This window comes from Vitis riparia, chromosome 18 (assembly GCF_004353265.1).
Source record: "Vitis riparia cultivar Riparia Gloire de Montpellier isolate 1030 chromosome 18, EGFV_Vit.rip_1.0, whole genome shotgun sequence".
NCBI classification, from domain to species: Eukaryota; Viridiplantae; Streptophyta; class Magnoliopsida; order Vitales; family Vitaceae; genus Vitis; species Vitis riparia.
Window position 1 is genome coordinate 14,137,320 of NC_048448.1, and position 22,317 is coordinate 14,159,636.

The window sequence follows — 22,317 nt, forward strand, 5'->3', positions numbered from 1 at the left end:
AGAAACAAAGAAAGCAGAGAACAAGAAATAGAGAAAGCAGAGAATAAGAAATAGAAAAAGAAAGTATTGATGAGAAATAGTAGATTAGTTTGTTTAGGTACAATTACTCTTTATACCGGGTTGTGGAAAGAATAGAACAGAAAGTTGCTATATCTACATAACAACTTAACCTCTTTAACAACTTATCCTAATAACTCAACCTCTAACTCTCTCCCTTAAATTGATACTTGGGTCTTTGACTATCTTTCTCACATTTCCTCTTACTAATCTTGCTCAATATGGAAATCAAGATCTACGAGACAACCTATCTATGATAGCAATGATACTTTCTTCGGAGAATGTTAATAATGCCTATTGGTACCTGAACTCAAGAGCTATAAATCATGTCACAAGTGATCTCAACAATATGACATTTGGAACTGAATACCATGGAAACAACAAAATCCACATGGGTAATGAAGGTCATATTGGTAATGATTTTCTTCTTGAGTCTTATATCTTAAAAACTTTTACATGCCCCTTCAATTACTAAAAATCTCATAAGTGTTTTATAATTTTCTAAAAATAGCAATGTATTCTTTGAGCTTCACAATGATTCTTTATTTTGTGAAGGACCGAGTCACTAGAAATATACTCTTGTGGGGAAATCTACATAAGAGACTTTATCAATTCAACTTGACAAAGTAGTAGACTAGTAATGCATTTGATCCTTCATCTAATATTTTTGTAATAGAAACTTCAAAGATTGGGATCTTATCACTTTCCTTTCTTTCTTTTGTTAGCAATGTATCATTAGAATCTTTTAATTCATCTTTTGATGTATGGCACCAAACATTGGGTCATCATTCTTCAAAAATTGTAACTTAGATCCTAAACCAATATAACATACCATATTCATCAAATAAGACTTTTTTCCTTTGCATAGCTTATCAATTGGGGAAAAAAAAAAAAATCATAAATTGTCATTTCCAAATTCTAATACTACTTATAGAGAACCATTGCAATTGGTTGAGTATGATATTTGGGGTCCTTCTCTTATATTTTCATACTATGGTTGTAAGTATCATGTGAACTTTAGTGATGTACACTCTAGATTTACTTGGATTTAATTTCTTAAAAACATATCTCAAGCTCATGAATCATTTGTATACTTCAAAACTCAAGCTGAAAATCAATTAAATGCCAAGCTTAATATTTTTTATTCAGATTGGGATGGAGAATTTAGAACTCTCACACCTTTCTTAGATTCTTATGGCATCATTCATCGAGTTTCCTGCCCCCATACTTTAAAACAAAATGGGATAATTGAACATAAACATAAACATATTGTAGAGTTAGGACTTACCTTGTTAGATCAAGCTTCACTTCCTCTCAAGTTTTGGCCAAATGCATTCTCTATTGTTGTCTTTTTAATAAACAAGTTACCAATACCAGTCCTAATGCAGAAATCTCCAATTGAGGTACTCTAAAAAGTTAAACTAGATTATTCCTCCCTTAAAGTATTTGGTTGTCTTTGCTTCCTTCATCTTTGACCTTTCAACATTAACAAACTTTATTCCAGGTCCCTTCCTTGTACATTTCTTGGCTATGACCCAAACCATAAGGGTTGCAAATGTCTTGATGATAAACGAAAACTTCTTATCTCAAGACATATTATGTTTAATGAATTTATTTTTTCCATACGTCGAGAAAAAGAACTCAACAAAATCCTCCTCTACAATCAAGAATGTTGCAATTCCACACATCCCAATCCTACAACATTTACAACCTATAACTTTTGGTAATCTACTAGTAGTTCCCATCAATTCAAATATATCTGAACTTTTACCATAAGATAATTTTGTAATAGGTCATACACTTGTTGGACAGTATAATCCACTCCACAATGAGCACATTCATCTTATTTCTTCTCATTATATATCATCCTAACCTATTACTAATACCAATATTACGGGTATGAGGAAAGTTGCTCTTATACCTATATTAAATTCCTATCCTATGGTCACAAGATCCAAGAATGACATTTTTAAACCCAAGGCTCTAGCTCTAATTATTGACCTTTCTATACAAGAACCTTTTTGTTTCACAAAATATTTCTAAAACAAAAATTGAAAGAAAACAATGATTGAAGAAAATGAGGCATTTTTGAAAAATAAAACCTAGTCATTAGTATCTTTACCTCCAAATAGGAAATTAGTGGGTTGTAAATGGGTTTTTAAGCTTAAAAAAAAATCTAGACAGTTCGGTCAATAGATACAAGGCTGCCTTATTGCAAAAGGATATCTATAAACTCCTGGTTTTGATTTCACTGAAACATTCTCACCAGTTGTGAAAGTTACATTTATCATAATTATCTTGACTATAGCTTTAGCTTATGGATGGCGAGTAAGATTTGTTGTTAACAACGTATTTTTAAATGGAAGTCTTCAAAGAGGAGTATATATGGACCAAGAATTAGGGTTTAAGTAGGGAAAATATCTAGTTTGCTAGTTACATAAAGCTATTTATAGTCTTAAGTAGGCTCCAAGAGTTTGGCTTGAGAAATTAAAAACTTTTCTATCTTCACTTGGGTTCACCCCATCTAAAGCAGATCGATCTCTTTTCTTAAAGATCACAACTAACTCATATGTCTTTATTCTAATTTACATAGACAATATTATCATAATGGGGAGTAGAATTAAAGAGTTAGAGCAACTTATTTTTAATTTAAATATGTCATTTTCTTTTAAAGATCTTGTAGAGTTAAACTACTTCCTTGGTATTGAAGTGTAGCAAGTTGCAAAAGGATTCTACTTATCTCAAAGAAAATATATCAATGACCTCCTTAAGAAAATGAAGATGAATAATGCTAATTCTCTACCTACGCCAATGGTTAGTGGTATCCAACTTTCATCTCAAAATGGTGATTTGATCCTATAGAGAATGCTCATCAGTATAGTTTTTTTTTTTTTTTGTGATTTAATTTGATAGATTATAAAATGTTATTTTCTTTTATAGTTAATGCCAATAATTACTTATTTTATTAAATGATACTTTTTTTTATTGAATAGAAAGATGTTGATGACCCATTTCTAAAATATGAAAATTTATCTATATTTATCATAATCAACCAATATTTTACCTTACCTCTCCACACTAAATTATTTGGTTCGCCATTAGTATAAGTGATTTGAGGAGTCATTATCTATGCCTTTTATGGTAGTTAGAAATTATTTGTAAAATATTTTTTATTAGTAAAATCTATATCTTGAATTAATATTGGATTTAAAATTTTATTAACTAATTTATTTGTGGTTAAAAACAAAGGATAAATAGTAGGCTGAAGAAATAGAGATTTTTTTTTTTTACTAATGTGAAAGAGGGTCTTTTATTATATAATTTTGTATTCATGAGTTAAAAGATCATATGCAATTTCTCTTCAGCATGCTTGCATGTGTGTTTTTTTTAATGAATTTATAAACAAGTATGTTAAGTTCAAAACACAAAGACCTTGATATTTTTCATTGATTATGAAACCATTTGATATTGTATTTTTTTGTAGGTAAATCATGTTTGAATATATTGTTAATGTAATATGCTTTTGTAATGGACAAATATTGAGAATAAATATAGATGCAAAGTATGTTGGGGATAAAGTCGTAATTATGCCTTTGGATGTGCCTGTTAGTTCAACATTTGAACACTTGTTAACTATTGATATATTCGAGAGTTGACATTGACAAAGAACACTTTCAATTAGTCCTCAATTGTAGATATCCTTTAAAAGGGGAGAATAGGTTTCAATCTTGTCCAATATGGGATGATAATAGTTTATCCCAAATGTTGAAATTGGTAAACACATTTGGAATGTATGAAATTGAATTGTATATTAAACAAGTGTCGGTAAAGCCACGAGTGAGAGGACAATTTTTGCGTAACTTTACACATTTATTACTTGGAGAAAATGATAAAGTTGAGGAATTGAACTATGGTTGTGGGCCCAATAGCGCCTTAGTTACAATGACTTATGGGTACAGAGCAGATGAAGATGAAGAGGAATGTGAATCCTAAGAAAGTGATGATCAAAGTGAGGGAGCTAAAGATGTTCAACATGATGGGCATAAGGCATTCAAATTTATGGATAAGGAAAAAAATAATGTTAATGTTATTTCATCTTTGTTAGCTCTTCATGGAGCAATGGAAAGTGAACAAAAGAGATATGTCTTTATGGATGGGGATGTTGGTGATGTGTCAAATAACTCGGATCTTGAGGACCTAGTGGAGTTTTCTCCTGTTTAGTATCACTCAGCACCATCTTTGCAATTTGAAAATGTAGAAAACATTGATAATCCTATTTCAAGTGATTGGACTCCTGGGGAAACACTAATATTGAAAACTTAGGTGGAGAGTTCATGATTGGCCAAGTTTTTAATTCAAAAACATATTTACAACATCCTACAAAGTTGTATTCTATTAGTACACACCAAGAGTATGTTGTTGTTTAGTCAACTAAAAAGTTGTTAGTCTTAATATGCAAGAAGATTGAGTAATCTCAATGTCTATGGAAACTGTGTTATGGTTGTGAAAGGTATGTATTTATTTACAATTAATAAATACAATGGTCCACACAAAAGTTTCAATCATTTCTTGAATCGAACCATCAACAATTAAATTACAACTTGATTATTGCTCATATCCAAGGAAAGAGTAAGACACAATTCACATTGTCAGTGGCTGCTATTCAAGCAAGTATTATGGAGAAATTCGATACTAAATATCATACAAGAAGACATCTAAAGCAAAGCTTAAAGCACATACTAACTTATTTGGTAATTTTTATAAGTCATAAGCAAATCTACCATGTTTTTTCATTAGCTTAAAGCAAGCACATCCATGATGTGCTATAATTTTGAAAACATTTCCTAGTAATATGCGGATACAGAGATATTTCAACGTGTTTTTTGGGCATTTCATCCATTTATTAAAGGTTTTAAGCATTATCGCCTTGTACTCAGTATTAATGGTACACATTTGTATGGGAAGTATAAAGACACTTTAATGATTGTTATGGGTTATGATGGAAATAATCAGTTATTCTCGCTAGCTTTGACACTAACAGAGGGTGAGGTAAATGATAGTTGGGGATGGTTTTTTACATGTATTAGAATTGGAGTAGCTTAAAGGAGGGGACTTTGTGTTATATCAGATCGACATCTAGACATTATGATTGTAATGAATGATGTTTATCTTGGTTAATATGAAACATACACATATTGTATGTGTCATCTTGTTAGAAATTTCATGACTCGGTTTAAGGATAAAATATTGAAAAAAATTGGTGTTTAGAGTAGCCATAGCAACCATGGTAAAAAAATTCAATAAAAATATGGACACAATTGTGAGGAATTAATGCAGAAGCACAATAATAGTTGGAGACAATCCCTTTTTGAGAAATAAGTGTTATCTCATGATGGAGGTCGAAGATATGACATTATGATTACAAACATGTCAAAAGTGTTCAATAGTGTGCTTAAAAGGGCTCATAGCTTACCCATAACTGTCTTGGTTTAATTAACATTTTTTTCAAGTAAATAGTTACTTTGTTGCGAGAAAGGAATAGTGTGCTAATCGACACACTTCGGGTAAGGAATGCATTCCATATGTTGATGCTAAGGTGAAGAAAAATATGGTTAAAATGGAATCTCATGGGATTGTTTTATATGATCACATCCAAGGACGGTTCCATGTGAAAACTAGTAGAGGTACTAAGAGTAGCTCAAGTGGTGGTCAAACATATCGCATCAACTTACATGAGCATGCATGCACATGTGATAAAACACTTATATATGAATTCTCATGCAATCATATTCTAGTAGCATGTCATTTTTGTTCATTTGATTTTTGATCACTTGTTCAACACTACTATAGTACACAATCATACTATACTTGGACACCCTTTTTATATTCCATATTCAATTTATATGAATGACATCCTTATGATGGTCTGATTATCGTGCCTTCTGAGTTGATGAAATGTGTATCAAGTGGCCAACATAAATCAAGCCGTTTACATAATGAAATGGATGTTAGAGAGAGTAAGACTTCTATTACATGTGGGTTGTGCAAACAAAGTGGCCACAATTGCTGCTCTTGTCAAAATATGAATAAAGTTAATTAGACCATGTGATGTATGTATGTAATTTTCTTTGATATTGTGATGTAAGCTACTATGATACTATCTTTATGCAATTATTGGATTTGGTTTGATTATAAATATTGATGTTATTTGCATAATCAGGTCATTTGTATTTAGGATAATGTCAAATACTATAGGAGAAACTCTGTCAAAATTTTGAAATTTTCTATTAGAAATATTAACAAAATGGTCCATTGAATTTGTATCTCTAATTTTAATTTAGACTAATATGAGTTGTTTATTGGTCATAAATGAATTGATCTACTTAAATTTATCAAATTGATATATAATTAATCATGTTATTCATATTTTAGATAATATTCATAATATAGGGGAAACTCTATAAAAATTTGAAACTTTTCTATTATAAATACTTTTTTATTTAAAAACAAGAAGTATTGTTTATTTATCTTCACAATTTGTTACATATATGAAGTATAAAGGACATAGTTCTAATCCAAATCCATTAGATAGGTTTGCTTTAGTTTTGCAGGATAGACATAGGTCTCATTTGGTTGACTCTAACTAGGTATGCATATGGAAGCACATAATATCTCTTTAAAGAATGATAAAAATTGAACTTTATTATCTAATTAATTTATTTGCATTTTTTCAGCTTACTTCGATCTTGACTTGTCGATAACATATATCTAGGTTTATGTGGGAATGAGATATGGATCCTCGTCTTTGCCCTTATGTTATTCGATCTGGTTTTTACGGTGTACACCATATTGGACATATTACACTAGATTGATGATTGATCACTAGTCTAGTTGAGAGATGACGTCTTGAGACACACACATTTCACCTACCTATTAAGGAGATGACCATTACTTTACAAGATGTTGTTGTCATCTTAGGACTTTGCATTCACGGACCTTCCATCATTGGCACGTGTGACATAGATTGGTCACTGCTATGTTATGAGCTTTTAAGTGTGACCCCCCTACATCTGAAATTAGAGGGTAGTGATATCAACATGATGGTTATGCCATCCATTCTCTCATCCACCAATAGATTCAGATGATGCCACATTAGAGTGGTATGCATGAACTTTCATATTAACACTACTAAGTTCAATACTATTTATAGACAAAAAGGGTATGCATGTCCATATGTGTTATCTCCCATTGCTTAGAGACTTGACTTAAATATATATGTATAGTTGGGGCAGTGCAGTCTTAGCACGCCTATATAGGGAGTTGTGTCGGTCGAGTTCGGATGGAGCCACCGATATTGCTAAATGTGTCACACTATTGTAGGTATAATTAATTGTTCACATTAGATTACCATTTCTAATTTTTTCAAGTTTATAATTTAAGTAAAATTATTAATGTTATATTTTATCCAATTGTGGTCTTGGGAAAGACTCCACGTGGGTTGACCCAATTTTGGTTGACCACTAGCCCCTCCAACAACTCAACATTTAAATTATGATGCAACTGATGATTTACTTGTTAAGGGTCTTATTGGAGTACATCAGAGATTATTAGATGAAGGCCAGGGATTATAGGATGAGGCATTATTAAACGAGGCTTTACCAACTAATCCACTGGGATGTAGGTGGAGAGTACCTTTATCATGGGCTTATAACCCATCACGTTTGTTAAAATTTTATTTAGACCAATTAGATATACAAACCCATAACCAGGTACATATAAGATGTAATGTGTTATTGTTAACTATATAAGCATTAGCATTATTGATGTCAAATGTCAATATTTATAAGTTTTATTGGAGCCTTACATGAGAGACTTAGTTACCCATCTTCCAACGATATCTCTAGCAGACCAAGAGATTCGATGGATGATGTCGTCTTTTATTTGCTTTGACTTTGTCGAGTGGCATCGGTCAAAGCGAGTGTTGTGATAGTTTGGCCTTCAACAAGGAATACCTCCATCTTGTTAAATAGATCATGACCTACATTCTGTGGATAGGTGAAGACGATATAAATTTGATTAAGGGGCATTCCATGCACAATATATTACCTTATGGGCCGTTGTGCGGAGCGCATTGTGACAACACCACCTATGACTGGTACTATGCAATTTCATGATCCATACATGGAGTAGTACTAATGTATTACACGACGTTTGATCACAACCCCTCTCTATAGGGATTAGATGAGGTACCATAGTACCATAACAACTACTCAATTGGTGGTAAGATTTTTTAACTTAGAAATAGTTTGTTAAATTATAATTAATAGAAAATCATCTTCAAATGTTTCACTTTTTTTTTTTAGATCATTGGTATGACTGAGATTGTTAGTCGATTGTTGGGGTTACTTTGGATTGCCATTGATATTTTGCATGTTATTGGAGATGAACATCACATACATTTAGTCCATGAGTCGTCTATATGATCAGACTCTTCCATGAGACCACTTGTGTTAGCCACTACAATTAGGATACAGTCTATTGAGGTCGAGGAAAAGATGATATGCAAGTTGGTCGATAGCCTCAACGATCTATGCATCCACTTGAGACTATGTTAGAACCATCCACATCATCTACCTTATTTGCACCTGAGCCTTCTACACTTCCCCCTTCACCCCTACCATCATCTTCACTTATACCTTCTTCCTTAGAGCATGTCATATCTGATAACACCCTAACATCACCTATATTTTCTCTCATAGAGGCTACTATGTCTTATGTCACTGTACTAGAGACCACCTTACCATCTACTAATCTACCATCACCTCTACCTTCTCTCGAGGAGACCACTATACTACATGTCACCTCATCATCATCACTTATGTCTTCTCTCTTCAAGGCCACTCTATTAAATGTTATTGTACCAGAGACCACCATACCAGATGTCATTCTACCATATCCTATATCACTTCTCCTAGATGCTATCATATCAAATATCGTTGTACCTGAGATCACCCCACCATCTACCACTACCTCTTTCCATAGAGGTTGTCATGCATCATACCCTTACACATGTTACTCAAGTAGATGTATGCCTGCCTTAGTGACGTCCTTGTCCACGTAGACGTTAAGTTTTACCTCCATAAGCTCCATCTCAACCTACACATACGAAGACATGGTAGATTGCACAAATAGATTCGACAAATATGTCTTTGTATCGTAGGTGTCTGTAGAGAAAGAGGAAGGCCCCATCATGTGACACTCATTGAGGATATTTTTTTTTTTTTCATTTTTTGTATTTATTTTCATTTATTTCGTTGTTTACTTTTTTATTATGAAGAAATTATTATATATTTAAATGAAAATATGATAAATTTTAAACTTAAATTGAACTTATATGCATGTGATATTATATACCACTTACATTTTAGTATATAAACAATAATTAATATAATAATTTATATTTTTTTTTCTAAATAGGCTTTCATAATTTATTTGTTTTAAATAAATATAATTTATTATATTTTATTTATATTTAAATATAATTAACTAATTATATTTAAATTAAATATAGTGTCAGTTGTTTTAATAAAATTAAACAAAAATATTTTTATATCAATTAAAAATATCAATTATTTAATTTCATATATTATTTTTTAAATAATCAAATAAATTTAAGTTAAAGTCGTAGTTGGTTACTATGACTTTGACTATTTTTAAAAGAATTCAAAACCATACTCATCAATCGCGACTTTAACTTTAAGCTTAAAACCATAGTTGATGACTATGGTTTTAATTTTTAATTTTTATTTTTTTTAAATAACAAAAGTTGTAGTCACCAAATATGATTTTAAACTTAAAGTTAAAGTCGTGGTTGGTGATTATGAATTTTATCATTTTTAAAACAACAAATCCATAGTTACCAACTATGGTTTTATGACGTAGAGACCTACGTGACATAGACGTATTAGATTGAACATTATTTTAGAAGCAAGTTTACTTTATGATTTTTTTTAAATGTCCCTTTTTTTTTTTTTTTTGTCAAAACTCCATATATTGAAAGTGATATTTTTTTTTTGTACCTTTTAGACTCAAAGAATTTCCAAATAAAATATTTAAACAATTGTAAAATTTTTAGTTTATGTTGAATCTTGAAAAGTTTTAAGGAAATTGTATTATGAAAATACCAAGAAAACTAAATATAATTAAAATTAATTATAAATTTGTATGTTTTCAAATTATTTAATTTTTTTATATCAATGAGTTGTAAAAATAAAATAAGTTTAAGGTAATATATAAAAATAATTTAGTGACTTTAAATCTATTTTTCTATTAAATTTTTTTTTTCTTTTATTATATTTTTTCTTTTTATTATTTTCCAAGTATTTTCTTTCAAAATTTTTTCACAAACCAAAAATAACCTTAGTCAACTTTAAAAATAACATTTGGTTTCTTTGGGGCCAGTTCAAACATAGTATTATTAAAAAGGTTATTCAGATAGAATGTGTTGCTACTGAACTTCGTGATCTGCTTGGCTTCACCGCTGCTAGAGCTCGCGATCTCCTCTACGTGTTGGCCCTACCTGCACAAAGGACACTCTAGGTAGGTTCCCGAGGACACTATAGGATCGTGAGCTCTAACATTGGTGAAGCTAGGTTGATCACGAACTTCCAAAGTAACAAAATAACCAAAATAATCAATTCTCTAGAGATTGCTTTTGTTCTTTTTATTTCCCTTCCATAGGAATTTAAGAGAATGTAATATGAATATGCACAATTTTTAATCAATTCAATCCATGTTTAAAAAATAAAAATATTCGAAAAGTACTATTCTGAAGGAAAATTTCTCGAAACAACTTTCGATCATGTTAGTAAACGTGTTTTCAGTAGTATTTAAAAAAAAAAAAAAAGAATCAAATTCAGTTTCAGTGCTGAATTTGAGCTCATCTTCTGTCCTGCGTCTTGGATTAGCGCAAACCGTTCTCCACTGTGGCCGACTTCCAAATCATTCGATACTCGTAATGCAAATCAAAATTAGATTAAAAAAATGAAGCTTACAACATTATGTTTGTGTTGCTCAATCATTGATGGAGGCTGGAGCCTTGTGTTTAGGTCTTCAAAGGGCAGTTGATTTCTTCGAACGAAGATGAAGATTGTCACGGACTGAGATGCCCATTTGAACATGGGGTTTGGCGTTTTACGCTTCCTAATAGATTAATTTTGTGGGTCATCGTTGGGTTCTGTTGTGAATTCCATTCGAAGGATGGGGTGGGTGCAAGGGCTTTCACACAACGACGTCGTTGTGGTTTCTCCGTTTCTGGCAAGGACATTGAAATGAAAGGTTTCAGGGGTTTCAGCAGACGAGGTGTTTTCTGGTGGCAGATGAATCTTTTATGAGGTAATCATAAGCTGATAATATTTATAGTAAGTGGGTCTTAACTTTTTTGCTAATTCAATCTTTATGCGCTATGCTGTTGGGTTGGTCTTATTGCAGTTGAAGTACTCTGCTTACTTTATATTTCTTTATGCGCTATGTTTAAGGCAAATGTTTTCTTCTGTTCATTGCATATTTGAGTGTTGGAGCTAGTCTGGTTAAGACCCCATAAAGAATATTTTGTAGAGAACTTGAAAGTGTAGGGTTAAAAAAAAACTGGGTTAATATGTGGTATGCCATGTTTATCAGGTATAGTATGGCTTAAACTGTTATCTGATCAGTCAATTTTTGGAACCACTGATTGGGTAATTAGTATCATATGATGGAGTTGATAACTGTGAAGGGCAGTGATAGATTTACCACTTTTTCAATCTAAAGGGTTTACTTTCTAGTTTTCAACAGAATTTAAGTGTGCGAGTCAGTTTCTAACCCCAACCAGATTGTTGTTTGGTTTTAAAATGTACATTCATGGAGAGGCCACAGATGCTTTCTTACATTTTCAAACAATTCTGGACAAGTGGGTCAATAAACATCATATCAAGACTCAGTTGATCCATATATCTAAAATGTTCCTAATTAGAAATTTCCATGAAAGAAAAATGATCCCAACTTTTCAATTCAGAAATTAAATAAAATGAGGCACAATAATTGAGCTAATATGTCTCACAAGTGCAGCAGAATAGCTTTAATGCTTATGCAATGTTGTCTAGGCTTCTCTCATGTTTAAACAATCTGTTAGGATTTTAGCTACATTAACCTAAGGTAATCATCCTAGAGGGGAGTTGGGAGAGGGTGGGGGGTCATTTAATAGGGTGATGGTCTCTTTTTTAGAAAGAATTAAACTATTTGAATGCAAGAAACAATTATATGCAGATATATAATAAATATAATGAAAAAACAATTACATATAAAATAAAAAGTAAGGTTCATGAAGACACCTTTTCTTTGAACTGGTCCTTCCAAGTCATTGAAAGAAAAAAAATCAAGATCTTCAAATACATACTCTCTAAATCTTCCGGGATTGGGCCAGAGAGACTATTAGAAGAAAGATCTAATCTCTCCAGTGCCAATAATTTGCCCACTGAATTAGTTATTGAACCCCCTAATTTATTTCTTGCTACATTGAGATCATGCAAACTTAAGTGACCACCAATTATTGCTGGCATGCTTATTGACAATTGGTTGTCAGAAGCATCCAGGGTACCTTGATTTTCCAAACTGCAAACTTTGATGGGCAAAGAACCATTTAGAGCCTTTTGTGCCAATCACAGCTCCAGTAAACTGGCGGTTATTTACTTGTACTTTTTGGCTGGTTTGGCGGTGGGTGTATAGGTATTGTATATCTTGAGTCGCTCTTTTGACGCCTCTTTTCAATAGATCTTTTCTTTACCTATCAAAAAAAAAAAAAAAAAAAAAAAAAACAACGCCCGTAAACTGGGGCAGCTTGGGTATGCTGCCACTGAGCTTGTTATGGGCTTGATCCAATGTCCTTAGACTCTGGCACTCCCCAATAATTTGAGGAAAGAAATGGTTATATCCCATCCTAAGCTCAAGTAATCACATAAGTTTGCCAAAGGTATCTGGAATTTCTCCAGATAAAGTGTTTTCATTTGCTAAAATTTTCTGTAGTGTCAGAGGAAGGTTTCCTATAGAAGTTGATATCTTACCTGCAAAGTCATTCTGCTGTATGTCCAAGGCCTGGGGATTTTCAAATTTGAAAGCCCTCAGGGAATGCTACCAGTCAGGAAATTGTAGCCAATGCAAAATTCTTGGAGATGCATAGAAAGATTCACAATTGAACTTGGAGGTTTCCCTGTCAGATGGTTGGAATTAATAGATAGAACCTCCAATGGGGTAAAGTTTGTTAGGAAATGAATTACCTGAAGATTTAGCTAGGTGGTAGGAGAAAGATTGTTCCATCCCAGATTTAGGATTCTAAGATTATTTATGTTACCAATTAGAGAAGAGAAGTCACGGATTCGTATTTGAGAAGCATTGGATAGTGAAATGGGTATGAGTCCTTTCATCATGTGATATCTGATAAGAAGAGTTCCCTCAGATTAGGTAGAACAAGGCCAATATCAGCGGGTAGTTTTTCAACCTGCATGCTTTGTTTTTCACATCAAAGAGGAAATGTTGTAGATGAAGTGAGGGAACTCACCATCTAAGAAATTCTCTAAGAGCTGAAGTTGCTGAAGATTACGGATATGACCCTTCTCATTTGGAATATTACCCAAGAATTGGTTTCTCACTAGTCTCAAAACAGCAAGAGAGGTGAGATTTCTAAATGTAGGAGGTATTGCACCTATAAGATTAGTCACTGCAGCATGTTAAGATCTAGCTATACCAACATAAGGTAATCACCCTGGAGAGGGGGAAAGTAAATAGGTGATGATCACTTTTTACAAATTTAAACTTAGAGAATGCAAGTAACAATATAAGTAATAATATAATAAAAAAATAAAGAACAATAATTAAAGAGATTAGGGAAGAGAGATTGCAAACTCCAATTTATAGTGGTTTGGCCCAATCCTGGCCTACATCTGCTCTCCTCTGGCTTCAATCAAGATTGGGGTACCACTATACCAAGGCTTCCAAATGAAGCCTTTAAGCTTTACACTTGGATTAAAAGGCTCCAATGGGCACTTACAATTTTCTTCAAAAGATGTCTCACTCTTAAATTCCCCAAGTGATATCCCATACTTAACAAACCCTAAGTGATACCTCACACTTAGGTTTTTCCTTCGAGTGATACCCCATACCTGAGCTCAACTCACAAGGTTTACAAGAAATGAATTTTTCAATACAAATTTCTAGTTTACAAATTTTTGCTTAAGGATGCAAAGAAAACTAGAATTGATTAGGTGCACTAAGAATGAAATATAAGTTTAAGCCCAATGCTCTCAAAAATTTTTTTGTAAGGCTCAAAAGTGTTGAACTATTAATTTTCCTAACAGTTAAAGCTTGTGGGATTTAGGCTCACAAGATATATCATGTACTCTTAACACCCTCCCTTACGTGTAGCCTCTATTTTTGGGCTTACACTTGGGCTTAATAAATTAGGTAAATAAACATGCATTGGTGGTTCGAACACTTGATCTCCCTCTAAACAGGGCTTTGATACCATTTTGAAGTTTGAATTACCAATTTTCCTAAAAGCTTAAACTTATAGGATTTAGGCTCACAATGTATATTATGCACTCTAACAAAAGGTGATTAAATAATGGTTTAGAAGTATTCTATCATTTATAAATGAAGTATAGAGCTTTTATAAAGGAGCTAAAAGGTTAAACTAGCCATTAGAAATAAGTCTCCTAGAACTAGATGTCCTCATGGTCGTCCACATGCTAGCCGTTGGAGCACTTAATGAAGTGCAAAGAGCCATTGGAGCATTTAATGAGGTGTAGAGAGCCGTTGGAGGCAAAAAAGTAGATGTGAATGTCCACCTGGTCATCCACATTGCCAAGCGGATGACCGCATGGCTGTCCACATGGCTGTCCACATGACTTCTAGTAGCTAAAACTACCAAAATAGAGCAAGTGGATGACCACCTGAATGTCCAAATGACAACTGGATGATCGCTTGGTCATTTGCATGTGCTCTAATCCAATATTTTTCGAAGTTTATGCATGTTTTGAGGCCAAGACCACCTTTAACTAGCCCATATGAATGTAGATCACCTTTTAGCAAAGTCTTAATCAATATTTTGAGATATTTTCAAGGTTTGAGAGCATCGTGGTTAAGTAAAAAATGTTTTTAAGAAACCTTAAAAGATTTTCATGTATTGCTTGAGGCCCATATGAATGTACATACTCAAAATGATTTTTATCCAAATTATAAAACTATTAAACCGATTTAAAACTCATGGATAATGTTTTGGTGCTTAACAAAAATATGTAATCTTAACTTTGTGCACCCATCATCTTACATAAGGTATCTTAATGATAAACTTGATAAACCTTTTCTTCATTCTTTTTGAATTCCTCTTTTGCTCCATGTATCTTTTTCTTGATGGTTACAAGGAGATCTTCTTGTGTATCACACTTAAACATAATCATTAGATCCAAACCTTGTTTTGTTATCATTAAAACACGAGGTTAACTAAACCTTGGTCTAACACAACATTGAGAACTTTTGAGTCTTGACAAATGGCCGCTCAAAAGAAAGCTTTTTAGTAGTGGCTGTACTGTAAATGAATCTCCTCAAGGTTATAATAAGTTAATAACTAGAGAGACTGACTGGAATTGTACCATTAATGGAATTTTGTGCAAGGTTAATATGCTGAACAAGTGAGGGCTGGCCAAACTCCAGGAGAATTGACCATAAAATGAGTTCTTGGAAAGATTGAGTAATTGCAGGAAGGTGAGGTTGGAGAGTTGAGGGGATATGATACCAGAGAGCTGAAGTACACCAAACCAAGGAAAGTGAACCAAGCAAAATGAGTACAGTGTGATGAATTTAGGTTCCAGCCATGAGTTCCTTAATTGGTGCAAGTGACACCATGCCAAGTACTGTGAGATGAATTTAGGTTCCAGACTGACAGAGCAGCATGAGGGTCAGAGGCTGTGGATTTCAAAGATGGAAGTGCATGTATTGGTGTTAGCAACAAGAGCTCCTGGCCTGTTCATGTTGCAATCTAGAATAATTTGAACCTTGAGGATGAGCCATGAAATCTGGAGATGCTCTTTCATTTTTGAAATGAGGATCATGGACTGCAGGGCTTGCCCTAGATGTATGGCTGTCAGCAGTTTACGCACATATTTATCACCCTAAGTTAAGGCTTGAAGATGATTTAAAGAAATCAAAACAGTTCAATTTTCCATTCTTCTGCATTACTCAAATAAAAATATAAGGGTTATATCTTCCTGTTGTAAATTTTGCAATACTTCCATGACATTATTAATATTTTGGAGACTGTTAATTTCTCTCCTTGTTTTAGTGAAATTCGTGAAATGTCCTTGATACATTGTGGTATATCTCCTGGACCTCCATATTTCTTTTCAAACTTTCATAATCTCTTCCATATTATATCAATGATAATTGATTTGATCTGGATTTCACTCCTTATGCTATCTGCTTTTAAGAATAATAATATTTCATGAGACTTTAATATTCAGACTTATATTTTATATATACTAGTTAGCTATCAAAATTCCATCTGCTGTTACACATTTCGTTTATAATAAACAGCTTTAGTGTTATTCTGTCAAATATATGAATATTTACCAATTTACAACTCATACATATAAGTCATCATGCACAACTCTCACCCTACATACTACACATTTGTCATGTCTATATTATTTTATTAATATTCAGTCTAAATTTTGCATTATAACATGCATCAGCAATTCTTGAAGTTTCAATTTCAATTTCTATGTTGTGTATGTAATTTAGATCATTTCTTTAAAAATTTGTGAATATTGATATTTATTGTTATTTCCATTGATATTCCTAAACATCCACAAAATGAATATTTGAAAACTTGAGTTTATTGAACAAAGGGAGATTTGTTCTCTCTTTTATCCAAAGTTAAACAATAATTTTATTTCCTCATAATCACTTCTCCAAGTCATCTGACTACATAATATAAAATTTGGCCTTATTTTTGTCAATATTTGTAAACATTCAAAGATTCCTTTGCGAAAAAAATAATAATAATTCTAATAGGCAGTCATTCTGTGTGACAGTACTGAATTGCCCAGATCATAAGATTGACCCTGTTTTATGCAAAGGAAGCTCGTCTCCTTTGACCAGTTGGTGAGTCTGGTATGCAGGGCATATCGTCATGAATTGTTTGAATGAATATGGGTTCTATTTAGCCTTGGACCCAGGGAGCAGGACAGCTTGAGCTTGTGCATATTTTTCCCTTTGAATACTTCTTTAGACCTACATGCTTCAGGAACTAGAATATCAAAAGATAGTAATGAGGGAATTGCCCCAATCATAAGACTGACCCTGTTTTATGCCAAGAAAGCTCGTCTCCTTTGACCAATTGGTGAGTCTGGTATACAGGGCATATCGTCATGAATTGTTTGAATGAATATGGGTTCTATTTAGTGTTTGACCCAGGGAGCATGACAGCTTAAGCTTGTGCATAGTTTTCCCTTTGAATACCTTCTTTAAAGCTACATGCATCAGGAATTAGAATATCAAAAGATAGTAATGAGGGACTTGACAGCTGGAGTCTGACTGACTGGATGCCATTAAATAACTAAATAAATAAATAAATAAATAAATTGTACTCATCCAAATGCAATCATAAAGTTGATGTATTCATCTTGAATCTTAATGCTTAACCTTCTCGACATATATTATTTCCCAATGGAAGTGCTGTGCTATAAACTAAACAAATACACCCTTTCCAATTGCTATAAAAATTACTGGGTTGGAAACAGTCCACATAGGTGAGTGAATTATCGAATAATCTCAAGATTGAACAGCCGGATCTTTCCAGATAAGAAGTTGCTACAAATCTTTTCTTCTCTTAATTATTTTCTACTTTGAGATTCTGTAACTGCTGTGTGTGCATGATTGGTCACTCATTTTCTTGTGACATCATCTTCATGACTTATTTTCTTCACAAGAAACATTCTTTTTTATTCTTTGACAGAATTTAAAAGTTGACTTTGATTGTTTACCACTTAGTTGCAACCTCATTTTCTTAGCCACCTTTCCCCATCCCAGGTTCAAAAGCCTTGTTTCTATTTCTAAGTCAGTAAGAGCTATCCTTACCCTGTCATTTATCAGGATTGTATATATCGTGTACTCTTTGGTGCCATTATATATACATGTTATTTGTAAATCAGAAAAAAAAAGGGAAAAATGTCCTAAGAAAAATCATTCCTCTAAAACCTAAACGAAATAGTCAAACTTCAATATAGCACACTTTTGAGTGAATAAATTTTGTGAGCTAACCAGACTAATGCAAGCTAGTATGCTTAGGTATAAATTAGTATTTAAGATAGGATAAGGAGTGGTTTGGAGTTATTTGGGATTGTGATTATGGGGGGTGGGTTTTTTTATTCAGCATTAGTAAGTTCTCTGCAATCTTCTTCAACTTTTGATTAATGCCAAGGTTTTTGCAGTTTATTTTTGTAGTTGCCAGCATAAGTTAAGGCCTGAGGTGTAGAAGAGGATAACCCATGAAAATTGGGTTTATAGAGAAAAGGAAAAAGAAATTTTATTTATTTTTATTACTGTTAAAGAGTAAAAAATGTATGTTAAGTTAACGTCCTCTTGTGCACACATCTCCAACCATGCAGGGAGTGAAACATTTTTAAACAAATGCATGGGGAATAAACGAACATAGAAGTTTAAACCTGAGAGTTCTAAGAATCAAGGCTCTAGTACCATATTAAATTATCAGTTATCACAAAAGTTTAAGCTTATACAGAATGAGTTAAGAATATTTATAGAAACTAGTTAGTGAAAGAGAGTGACAAAGGAAATTGACAGCAGAAAGCTAATCCTTCAAAAGTAAATGCAATTAACAAATTAACAAATTACACTCATTTCCACGCTGTTAAAAGAAAATGAAATCGATCGCCATGTGACTTGGTCAATTGGTTCATCTCAAAGGTCTAGTTTTTAAACTTGTTGGTATTATATGTATGGATATACCCAATTCAACTGCCATTAAAAAAATAAATAGATAAATAAATAAATATACTCCTTCCAATTGCTATTAACAATTATTGGAAGTTGGTGACTGTCTGTATGGTTGACCTGGTAAACGGATTCATCTCAAGATGGCACAGTTTGCTTTTCTAGAGAAGTCAACACAGACAATTTATTGTTTTATTTTTATTTTTTTGATTTTTCTTCTTCTACAACAATTGGCTGTTCATGATTAGTCACATATTGGTTGTAACATCATCTTGATAACCTACTTTTCTGCATGAGTATCAGATTTTTTTTGGTTCTTTGACAGAATGTTAAAATTGACGGAGATAATGAGATTGGTCCAACACTTATTAATGGCAACATCATTTTTATTAGCCGTTTTCATCTATCTCCTATGTAGAAGCCTTGTTCCTTATGCCTAACTATAAGAGCTATCTTCTGTGTATCATAGATGGATCATGGATTAGATAATGCATATGCAAAACATAGAAGGAAGAACACTAAAGGGGTCATTTCCTAGGAAAAGCCTTTCCTCTCAAAGAAAAACTAATCAGGATTCAGTACTACTAGCATACTTTTGATCAAGTAGATTTTATGAGCTGAGCTGACTAATAGATCTTCTATGCCTAGTCCCTTTGTTTTGTACCAAAAAAGGAAAAAAGGAAGTGAGAAAAAAAGAAAGGAGTAATCAGAATGAGAATTTAGAAGTGCATGATTTAAAATGCTTAAAAGTATTCTTAGATTACGTGCAAGGAATAGGGTCTATGCAAACAAGTTATAATCATCCCAATTACTATAAGATATAAATTAGAAAGCTCTCAAGGTTTTGGTTTACTCATAACTTCTTGTTCATATCCAGAAGATTCTCCATGTATTGTTCAAAATATTGTTTTTGACTTATCAACAAGAGGCAGAGTACTCTTCTTCCAAACTGGAATACATTCGAATGGTCCTGTGTGCTAAGCATGATAAAAAAAAACAGTCAACAACCCTAGATTTTCTTATTATGTAATTTAATAGTCAGCATTTCCAAATCCCTCGTGTTTTTGGAATAAATACTCAACCTTGACTAAAATTCTTCATTCTCATCCCACTGTAGCTTTAGTTTTCTTTAGCTTCTTATATATTCATCCTCTGAAGTTAGCATGGCAAAGATTTATTTCTCTAAGGCCTCCAAAGTCATCCTGACAGCTATATTTGTAGCAATTCTATTGCTTATGTTCTCTATGGCCACTACTGCAATTCTACAGGACACAACAATAGGAGTTAAATACGGTGAGTAGAAAATTATCATATGGAGTGTCCTATTTTTATATCTGAATGCCAAGATACTTTTGCCTTTTGCCTTCTTCATTTCTGTGATTGTGTGTGAACTTTGTTCAGTTTCTATAAGTTGGGGGTTTTATTGAATTCCAGCCATGGAATTGGTAACTGAAAAACCTTCAAACAGAAGGGTCTACTCATCTGTGTTCCTGACCGCCTATCATTTTTGTGTTGCAGGATGGAAGGCTCTAGGTTTATCTGTCCATGTTGATTATGAAGACCAGTATGATACAGGAAGGGGAGGATACTGCTCAACAAGTCCATAATCACTGTGGAATTGAGTTCCCAAGAGCTGTTTTCGAGAAGGTTGCCAAATAAATCTAAGAATTTCTCTCTGTTTCTGAGTGATAATATATGGCTCACGTTTGTTATTTTACATAGCATTTGTACCTTAAAGCACAGAAAGTTGGTGTTAGAGTCTCTATAGTGTTGTGAATTTTTTTTGCAGTTGTGTTGAAATTACAAATGAAGGGCTTTTCTCCCAGTTCCATAGTAATTCTCTTTAGTAGTCTACAGAGGAGTCTATCCAAATCCCACACCAAATTGTTAGTTTACAAAACTCTATTACCCATGGAAAAGCTGGGAGTTCTTCATCCCACACCATATTGCATTTGATACAGACTGCAATAATTTTATAAACATTATTGGGAGAACCTTATTTTAATTTAATTTTTTTTAATTGCTGTACAATGCAAAAATCCCACACATTCTGTGTTCAACCAAATCACATTGTTATGTAGAACCAAAAAAACGCTGTCGTTTAACTCCACGGAGAAAGTGTAAAACAGTATTGCAACTGCTGATAAGTGATGATGGCATCTGCCATTGATGCAAATCCGTTTTCTTGTCGCTTCTTCAGTTTTCTTGTCCGCCGAAAGAGGATTGAAAGTATTTTATCCCCCTTAGTTTCTTCCTTTTAGGATCAGCTGATCCAATTCTCTTGGGTCAGTTTCTCAATTGTGAGAGCCAGAGGTTTTAGAGGTTTCGAGTCTTTTGACATGATTAAAATGACCCACAAGTCCTGTAGGGGTTTTCAACTGAGGGGCAGGATTTAAATTTCAATGACGTGTTTGCCGATCGAGAAAAAGAAAATTTTGTTTCTTTCTGCAACCAGCAGCCCAACTAAAAGAAAGTAGGTTCAGTCAACTTTATTATGAATGGAGCCTGTATTACAAAAGAAAGTGAAGCATTAAGACAAATATTGCGACCCATTTAATTCTGCTACTTGGCGTTTTCAGAGTGATTTTGTTGGTAATTTGCTGGATTTTGTGGCGCTTTCTCAAGGGTAGGTGTGATTTTTTGGTTTCTGAAGGAGAGAGTCAGAGCGATATCATAAAACAACGTGGCTAACACTTCTCTCTTTCTCACAATAAGTTTAGGCGTTCAGGGTTTTTGCCTCTAATTGGCAGCAGCATGGAGCTGTGCGGGAGATGGACAAATATGAGAAAAAAATCTAACCCACCTGCATGGAAGCCATTTTTGGGCGTCTGAGCTCTCCTGTTTTCTCAATTGGATGCTGTTTATGTAGGGCTTGACCAATTCAAGTTGAAGCCCTAGCTCAAACCCTGATGGAGCTAATTAGTCTTATGTCCAGAAAGAGCTTACTTATTTTACTTGAGCCTTGAAAAAGTTCAGCAGATGGAGAGTTACATTTTCCTAATCCTACATTTGCTAGTTATAATTACAATTCCCCATCTCTCCTATTAAATTCTCAGTTTATAACAATATTAGCTATCTCATCCTAGCCCAAAACAGCTTGCTCTAAATCTCTAATGCCTTCTAATTCATGGTAACGGATGCTTTGCTTTGCTTAGGTATATCAACTTTACCCAAACAAAAATAACATTCCAATTGGAATGTGTTCGATTAGTTATGCATTTA

At 33.2% G+C, this 22,317-nt stretch overlaps 1 long non-coding RNA gene across 2 annotated transcripts; it reads left to right on the top strand.

The window, feature by feature from the left end:
- The first annotated feature begins 10,638 nt into the window (after positions 1 to 10,638).
- Positions 10,639 to 20,951, top strand: LOC117906199. Of its 2 annotated transcripts, none has more exons than XR_004649780.1 (2): positions 10,639 to 11,451; positions 20,614 to 20,951. It is a non-coding gene; the product is annotated as an uncharacterized LOC117906199 (long non-coding RNA). The 2 variants fall into 2 exon arrangements; XR_004649779.1 differs by lacking the exon at positions 10,639 to 11,451 and adding an exon at positions 20,031 to 20,388.
- Positions 20,952 to 22,317: the final 1,366 nt, after the last annotated feature.